Consider the following 9,994-nt stretch of genomic DNA (forward strand, 5'->3'; position numbering starts at 1 on the left):
TTGTATTAGGGTGGCCGCTGAGTGACGGAGGTTGCCACCAGAACCCCGCGGCACACGTTAGTGTCACGTTTGTGTTATGACCCACCGCTTGAGTATCAAAGTGCCAATTGCTCGTCTGTGTGCGTGTGTTGTTGAGGGCAGGGCAAGCTATGCGAAATATTACGAAATTGATAGTGCGCTCAAACATGTGTTCACCTAAATAATGCGGAGTTGTAAGAAACCATGAAACCTAGAGTGACACATGTACCAAAGTAAATGACGTATATATGAGTATAATGAAAACAATCAATTCAAAAATAGTCATACTGTCGGTGAGTACGTGCGTTGTTACCATTGGTTTGCCTATTAACCACTTTGTACATTTAATGGCATTTTCTATTCGCTAAAAGCGGATGAACGAGCCGAATAACTAGGCTATAAAAATACTCGTATTGTCCCAAAATATCAGCATTCTGGCCATGCATATGGTTAATAAAACATGACCATGTGAATTAACATGAACACAATAAATTTATATTGAATTATGCATATTAGCAACGTTGTCGAATAAAGCCTGAATGTCAACCCTTGCACTTTGGACGAACACGCACGATGTATACATGAACAACTTTATGAACGTTAGCAGCAAAAGAGCTATTCTTGCCCTTAATGTAGCGTCAACTGGTCATGAGTTACATTCAATGTCTCTCTTATTGGCCATGTAATACTAGACAATCGCCAAAATAGTGTGCTGGTTATCAATTAACAGGCAATCAACGTCCTTCTAATGTCAAACGGGTGTTCAACTACAGGAAACGATGTCAAACAGTTCTCGCAAAATATTCATACTTATCGGAACACAGTCTCCAAAGGCAGGTGTCCAGTTCCCGTCCGATCCGCAGTTCACTGTTTTGGTTGTATTGGGGTGGCCGCTGAGTGACGGAGGTTGCCACCAGTACCCCGCGGCACACGTAAGTGTCACGTTTGTGTTATGATCCACCGCTTGAGGATCAAAATGCCAGTTGCTCGTCTGGGTGCGTGTGGTGTTGAGGGCAGGGCAAGCTATGCGAAATATTATGAAATTGATAGTGCGCTCAAACATGTGTTCACCTAAAAAAAATGCGGTGTTGTTAGAAACCACGACCCTAGAATGACACATGTACCAAAGTAAACGACGTATATATGAGTATAATGAAAAATATCAATTCAAAAATAATCATATTGTCGGTGAGTACGTGCGTTGTTACCAATGGTTTGTCTATTAACCACTTTGTACATTTAATGGTCTTTTTTTCTCGCTAAAAGCGTATGAACAAGTCGAATAGCTAGGCCATAAAAATACTCGTATTGTCCAAATATAATATCATACTGGCATTGCGTATGGCCAACAAAACATGACCATGTGAATTAATATGAACACAATAAATATATATTGAATCATTCATATTAACAACGTTGTCGCATAAAGCCTGAATGTCAACCCTTGCACTTTGGACGAACACCCACAATGTATACATGAACAACTTTATGAACGTCAGCAGCAAAAGCGCTATTCTTGCACTTAATGTAGCGGCATCTAGTCATGCATTACATTCAATGTCTCTCTTATTGGCCATGTAATACCAGACAATCGCCATAATAGTATGCTGGTTATCAATTAACAGGCAATCAACGTCCTTCTAATGTCAAACGGATGTTCAACTACATGAAACAATGTCAAACAGTTCTCGCAAAATATTCATACTTATCGGAACACAGTCTTTAAGGGCAGGTGTCCAGTTCCCGTCCGATCCGCAGTTCACTGTGTTGGTTGTATTGGGGTGGCCGCTGAGTGACGGAGGTTGCCACCAGTACCCCGCGGAACACGTTAGTGTCACGTTTGTGTTATGACTCACCGCTTGAGTATCAAAGTGCCAGTTGCTCGTCTGTGTGCGTGTGTTGTTGAGGGCAGGGCAAGCTATGCGAAATATTACGAAATTGATAGTGCGCTCAAACATGTGTTCACCTAAATAATGCGGAGTTGTAAGAAACCATGAAACCTAGAGTGACACATGTACCAAAGTAAATGACGTATATATGAGTATAATGAAAACAATCAATTCAAAAATAGTCATACTGTCGGTGAGTACGTGCGTTGTTACCATTGGTTTGTCTATTAACAACTTTGTACATTTAATGGTATTTTCTATTCGCTAAAAGCGGATGAACGAGCCGAATAACTAGGCTATAAAAAAACTCGTATTGTCCCAAAATATCAGCATTCTGGCCATGCATATGGCCAATAAAACATGACCATGTGAATTAATATGAACACAATAAATTTATATTGAATTATGCATATTAGCAACGTTGTCGAATAAAGCCTGAATGTCAACCCTTGCACTTTGGACGAACACGCACGATGTATACATGAACAACTTTATGAACGTTAGCAGCAAAAGAGCTATTCTTGCCCTTAATGTAGCGTCAACTGGTCATGAGTGACATTCAATGTCTCTCTTATTGGCAATGTAATACTAGACAATCGCCAAAATAGTGTGCTGGTTATCAATTAACAGGCAATCAACGTCCTTCTAATGTCAAACGGGTGTTCAACTTCAGGAAACGATGTCAAACAGTTCTCGCAAAATATTCATACTTATCGGAACACAGTCTCCAAGGGCAGGTGTCCAGTTCCCGTCCGATCCGCAGTTCACTGTTTTGGTTGTATTGGGGTGGCCGCTGAGTGACGGAGGTTGCCACCAGTACCCCGCGGCACACGTAAGTGTCACGTTTGTGTTATGATCCACCGCTTGAGTATCAAAATGCCAGTTGCTCCTCTGGGTGCGTGTGGTGTTGAGGGCAGGGCAAGCTATGCGAAATATTATGAAATTGATAGTGCGCTCAAACATGTGTTCACCTAAACAATGCGGTGTTGTCAGAAACCACGAAACCTAGAGTGACACATGTACCAAAGTAAATGACGTATATATGAGTATAATGAAAAATATCAATTCAAAAATAATCGTATTGTCGGTGAGTACGTCCGTTGTTACCAATGGTTTGTCTATTAACTACTTTGTACATTAAATGGTCTTTTGTTCTTGCTAAAAGCGGATGAACGAGTCGAATAGCTAGGCCATAACAATACTCGTATTGTCCATATATAATATCATTCTGGCATTGCATATGGCCAATAAAACATGACCCTGTGAATTAATATGAACACAATAAATATATATTGAATCCTTCATATTAACAACGTTGTCGCATAAAGCCTGAATGTCAACCCTTGCACTTTGGACGAACACCCACAATGTATACATGAACAACTTTATGAACGTCAGCAGCAAAAGCGCTATTCTTGCACTTAATGTAGCGTCATCTGGTCATGAATTACATTCAATGTCTCTCTTATTGGCCATGTAATACCAGACAATCGCCATAATAGTATGCTGGTTATCAATTAACAGGCAATCAACGTCCTTCTAATGTCAAACGGATGTTCAACTACATGAAACAATGTCAAACAGTTCTCGCAAAATATTCATACTTATCGGAACACAGTCTTTAAGGGCAGGTGTCCAGTTCCCGTCCGATCCGCAGTTCACTGTGTTGCTTGTATTGGGGTGGCCGCTGAGTGACGGAGGATGCCACCAGTACCCCGCGGCACACGTTAGTGTCACGTTTGTGTTATGACCCACCGCTTGAGTATCAAAGTGCCAGTTGCTCGTCTGTGTGCGTGTGTTGTTGAGGGCAGGGCAAGCTATGCGAAATATTACGAAATTGATAGTGCGCGCAAACATGTGTTCACCTAAATAATGCGGAGTTGTAAGAAACCATGAAACCTAGAGTGACACATGTACCAAAGTAAATTACGTATATATGAGTATAATGAAAACAATCAATTCAAAAATAGTTATACTGTCGGTGAGTACGTGCGTTGTTACCATTGGTTTGTCTATTAACCACTTTGTACATTTAATGGTATTTTCTATTCGCTAAAAGCGGATGAACGAGCCGAATAACTAGGCTATAAAAATACTCGTATTGTCCCAAAATATCAGCATTCTGGCCATGCATATGGCCAATAAAACATGACCATGTGAATTAACATGAACACAATAAATTTATATTGAATTATGCATATTAGCAACGTTGTCGAATAAAGCCTGAATGTCAACCCTTGCACTTTGGACTAACACGCACGATGTATACATGAACAACTTTATGAACGTTAGCAGCAAAAGAGCTATTCTTGCCCTTAATGTAGCGTCAACTGGTCATGAGTGACATTCAATGTCTCTCTTATTGGCCATGTAATACTAGACAATCGCCAAAATAGTGTGCTGGTTATCAATTAACAGGCAATCAACGTCCTTCTAATGTCAAACGGGTGTTCAACTACAGGAAACGATGTCAAACAGTTCTCGCAAAATATTCATACTTATCGGAACACAGTCTTTAAGGGCAGGTGTCCAGTTCCCGTCCGATCCGCAGTTCACTGTGTTGGTTGTATTGGGGTGGCCGCTGAGTGACGGAGGTTGCCACCAGTACCCCGCGGCACACGTTAGTGTCACGTTTGTGTTATGACCCACCGCTTGAGTATCAAAGTGCCAGTTGCTCGTCTGTTTGCGTGTGTTGTTGAGGGCAGGGCAAGCTATACGAAATATTACGAAATTGATAGTGCGCTCAAACATGTGTTCACCTAAATAATGCGGAGTTGTAAGAAACCATGAAACCTAGAGTGACACATGTACCAAAGTAAATGACGTATATATGAGTTTAATGAAAACAATCAATTCAAAAATAGTCATACTGTCGGTGAGTACGTGCGTTGTTACCATTGGTTTGTCTATTAACCACTTTGTACATTTAATGGTATTTTCTATTCGCTAAAAGCGGATGAACGAGCCGAATTACTAGGCTATAAAAATACTCGTATTGTCCCAAAATATCAGCATGCTGGCCATGCATATGGCCAATAAAACATGACCATGTGAATTAACATGAAAACAATAAATTAATATTTAATTATGCATATTAGCAACGTTGTCGAATAAAGCCTGAATGTCAACCCTTGCACTTTGGACGAACACGCACGATGTATACATGAACAACTTTATGAACGTTAGCAGCAAAAGAGCTATTCTTGCCCTTAATGTAGCGTCAACTGGTCATAAGTGACATTCAATGTCTCTCTTATTGGCCATGTAATACTAGACAATCGCCAAAATAGTGTGCTGGTTATCAATTAACAGGCAATTAACGTCCTTCTAATGTCAAAGGGGTGTTCAACTACAGGAAACGATGTCAAACAGTTCTCGCAAAATATTCATACTTATCGGAACACAGTCTCCAAAGGCAGGTGTCCAGTTCCCGTCCGATCCGCAGTTCACGGTTTTGGTTGTATTGGGGTGGCCGCTGAGTGACGGAGGTTGCCACCAGTACCCCGCGGCACACGTAAGTGTCACGTTTGTGTTATGATCCACCGCTTGAGTATCAAAATGCCAGTTGCTCCTCTGGGTGCGTGTGGTGTTGAGGGCAGGGCAAGCTATGCGAAATATTATGAAATTGATAGTGCGCCCAAACATGTGTTCACCTACAAAATGCGGTGTTGTCAGAAACCACGAAACCTAGAGTGACACATGTACCAAAGTAAAAGACGTATATATGAGTATAATGAAAAATATCAATTCAAAAATAATCGTATTGTCGGTGAGTACGTCCGTTGTTACCAATGGTTTGTCTATTTACTACTTTGTACATAAAATGGTCTTTTGTTCTTGCTAAAAGCGGATGAACGAGTCGAATAGCTAGGCCATAAAAATACTCGTATTGTCCATATATAATATCATTCTGGCATTGCATATGGCCAATAAAACATGACTCTGTGAATTAATATGAACACAATAAATATATATTGAATCCTTCATATTAACAACGTTGTCGCATAAAGCCTGAATGTCAACCCTTGCACTTTGGACGAACACCCTCAATGTATACATGAACAACTTTATGAACGTCAGCAGCAAAAGCGCTATTCTTGCACTTAATGTAGCGTCATCTGATCATGAATTACATTCAATGTCTCTCTTATTGGCCATGTAATACCAGACAATCGCCATAATAGTATGCTGGTTATCAATTAACAGGCAATCAACGTCCTTCTAATGTCAAACGGATGTTCAACTACATGAAACAATGTCAAACAGTTCTCGCAAAATATTCATACTTATCGGAACACAGTCTTTTAGGGCAGGTGTCCAGTTCCCGTCCGATCCGCAGTTCACTGTGTTGCTTGTATTGGGGTGGCCGCTGAGTGACGGAGGTTGCCACCAGTACCCCGCGGCACACGTTAGTGTCACGTTTGTGTTATGACCCACCGCTTGAGTATCAAAGTGCCAGTTGCTCGTCTGTGTGCGCGTGTTGTTGAGGGAAGGGCAAGCTATGCGAAATATTACGAAATTGATAGTGCGCGCAAACATGTGTTCACCTAAATAATGCGGAGTTGTAAGAAACCATGAAACCTAGAGTGACACATGTACCAAAGTAAATAACGTATATATGAGTTTAATGAAAACAATCAATTCAAAAATAGTTATACTGTCGGTGAGTACGTGCGTTGTTACCATTGGTTTGTCTATTAACCACTTTGTACATTTAATGGTATTTTCTATTCGCTAAAAGCGGATGAACGAGCCGAATAACTAGGCTATAAAAATACTCGTATTGTCCCAAAATATCAGCATTCTGGCCATGCATATGGCCAATAAAACATGACCATGTGAATTAACATGAACACAATAAATTTATATTGAATTATGCATATTAGCAACGTTGTCGAATAAAGCCTGAATGTCAACCCTTGCACTTTGGACGAACACGCACGATGTATACATGAACAACTTTATGAACGTTAGCAGCAAAAGAGCTATTCTTGCCCTTAATGTAGCGTCAACTGGTCATGAGTGACATTCAATGTCTCTCTTATTGGCCATGTAATACTAGACAATCGCCAAAATAGTGTGCTGGTTATCAATTAACAGGCAATCAACGTCCTTCTAATGTCAAACGGGTGTTCAACTACAGGAAACGATGTCAAACAGTTCTCGCAAAATATTCATACTTATCGGAACACAGTCTCCAAAGGCAGGTGTCCAGTTCCCGTCCGATCCGCAGTTCACTGTTTTGGTTGTATTGGGGTGGCCGCTGAGTGACGGAGGTTGCCACCAGTACCCCGCGGCACACGTAAGTGTCACGTTTGTGTTATGATCCACCGCTTGAGTATCAAAATGCCAGTTGCTCCTCTGGGTGCGTGTGGTGTTGAGGGCAGGGCAAGCTATGCGAAATATTATGAACTTGATAGTGCGCTCAAACATGTGTTCACCTAAAAAATGCGGTGTTGTCAGAAACCACGAAACTTAGAGTGACACATGTACCAAAGTAAATGACGTATATATGAGTATAATGAAAAATATCAATTCAAAAATAATCTTAATTTCGGTGAGTACGTCCGTTGTTACCAATGGTTTGTCTATTAACTACTTTGTACATTAAATGGTCTTTTGTTCTCGCTAAAAGCGGATGAACAAGTCGAATAGCTAGGCCATAAAAATACTCGTATTGTCCAAACATAATATCATTCTGGCATTGCATATGGCCAACAAAACATGACCCTGTGAATTAATATGAACACAATAAATATATATTGAATCATTCATATTAACAACGTTGTCGCATAAAGCCTGAATGTCAACCTTTGCACTTTGGACGAACACCCACAATGTATACATGAACAACTTTATGAACGTCAGCAGCAAAAGCGCTATTTTTGCACTTAATGTAGCGTCATCTGGTCATGAATTACATTCAATGTCTCTCTTATTGGCCATGAAATACCAGACAATCTCCATAATAGTATGCTGGTTATCAATTAACAGGCAATCAACGTCCTTCTAATGTCAAACGGGTGTTCAACTACATGAAACAATGTCAAATAGTTCTCGCAAAATATTCATACTTATCGGAACACAGTCTCCAAAGGCAGGTGTCCAGTTCCCGTCCGATCCGCAGTTCACTGTGTTGGTTGTATTGGGGTGGCCGCTGAGTGACGGAGGTTGCCACCAGTACCCCGCGGCACACGTTAGTGTAACGTTTGTGTTATGACCCACCGCTTGAGTATCAAAGTGCCAGTTGCTCGTCTGTGTGCGTGTGTTGTTGAGGGCAGGGCAAGCTATGCGAAATATTACGAAATTGATAGTGCGCTCAAACATGTGTTCACCTATATAATGCGGAGTTGTCAGAAACCATGAAACCTAGAGTGACACATGTACCAAAGTAAACGACGTATATATGAGTATAATAAAAACAGTCAATTCAAAAATAGTCATACTGTCGGTGAGTACGTGCGTTGTTACCATTGGTTTGTCTATTAACCACTTTGTACATTTAATGGTATTTTGTATTCGCTAAAAGCGGATGAACGAGCCGAATAACTAGGCTATAAAAATACTCGTATTGTCCCAAAATATCAGCATTCTGGCCACGCATATGGCCAATAAAACATGACCATGTCAATTAACATGAACACAATAAATTCATATCGACTTATGCATATTAGCAACGTTGTCGAATAAAGCCTGAATGTAAACCCTTGCACTTTGGACGAACACGCACGATGTATACATGAACAACTTTATGAACGTCAGCAGCAAAAGAGCTATTCTTGCCCTAAATGTAGCGTCAACTGGTCATGAGTGACATTCAATGTCTCTCTTATTGGCCATGTAATACTAGACAATCGCCAAAATAGTATGCTGGTTATAAATTAACAGGCAATCAACGTCCTTCTAATGTCAAACAGGTGTTCAACTACAGGAAACGATGTCAATCCGTTCTCGCAAAATATTCATACTTATCGGAACACAGTCTCCAAAGGCAGGTGTCCAGTTTCCGTCCGATCCGCAGTTCACTGTTTTGGTTGTATTTGGGTGGCCGTTGTGTGACGGCGGTTGCCACCAGTACCCCGCGGCACACGTAAGTGTCACGTTTGTGTTATGATCCACCGCTTGAGTATCAAAATGCCAGTTGCTCCTCTGGGTGCGTGTGGTGTTGAGGGCAGGGCAAGCTTTGCGAAATATCATGAAATTGATAGTGTGCTCAAACATGTGTTCACCTAAAAAATGCGGTGTTGTCAGAAACCACGAAACCTAGAGTGACACATGTACCAAAGTAAACGACGTATATATGAGTATAATGAAAAATATCAATTCAAAAATAATCATATTGATGGTGAGTACGTCCGTTGTTACCAATGGTTTGTCTATTAACCACTTTGTACATTTAATGGTATTTTGTTCTCGCTAAAGGCGGATGAACGAGTCGAATAGCTAGGCCATAAAAATACTCGTATTGTCCAAATATAATATCATTCTGGCATTGCATATGGCCAACAAAACATGACCATGTGAATTAATATGAACACAATAAATATATATTGAATCAATCATATTAACAAAGTTGTCGCATAAAGCCTGAATGTCAAACCCTTGCACTTTGGACGAACACCCACAATGTATACATGAACAACTTTATGAACGTCAGCAGCAAAAGCGCTATTCTTGCACTTAATGTAGCGTCATCTGGTCATGAGTTACATTCAATGTCTCTCTTATTGGCCATGTAATACTAGACAATCGCCATAATAGTATGCTGGTTATCAATTAACAGGCAATCAACGTCCTTCTAATGTCAAACGGGTGTTCAACTACATGAAACAATGTCAAACAGTTCTCGCAAAATATTCATATTTATCGGAACACAGTCTTTAAGGGCAGGTGTCCAGTTCCCGTCCGATCCGCAGTTCACTGTGTTGGTTGTATTGGGGTGGCCGCTGAGTGACGGAGGTTGCCACCAGTACCCCGCGGCACACGTTAGTGTCACGTTTGTGTTATGACCCACTGTTAAGAAGTTTCCCCGATGATGGGAATTTCCGTATTTTGCTGTTTACTGAGAATTATTCCCGATGATGGGA

Source organism: Dreissena polymorpha, chromosome 12, assembly GCF_020536995.1.
Source record: "Dreissena polymorpha isolate Duluth1 chromosome 12, UMN_Dpol_1.0, whole genome shotgun sequence".
NCBI lineage: Eukaryota > Metazoa > Mollusca > Bivalvia > Myida > Dreissenidae > Dreissena > Dreissena polymorpha.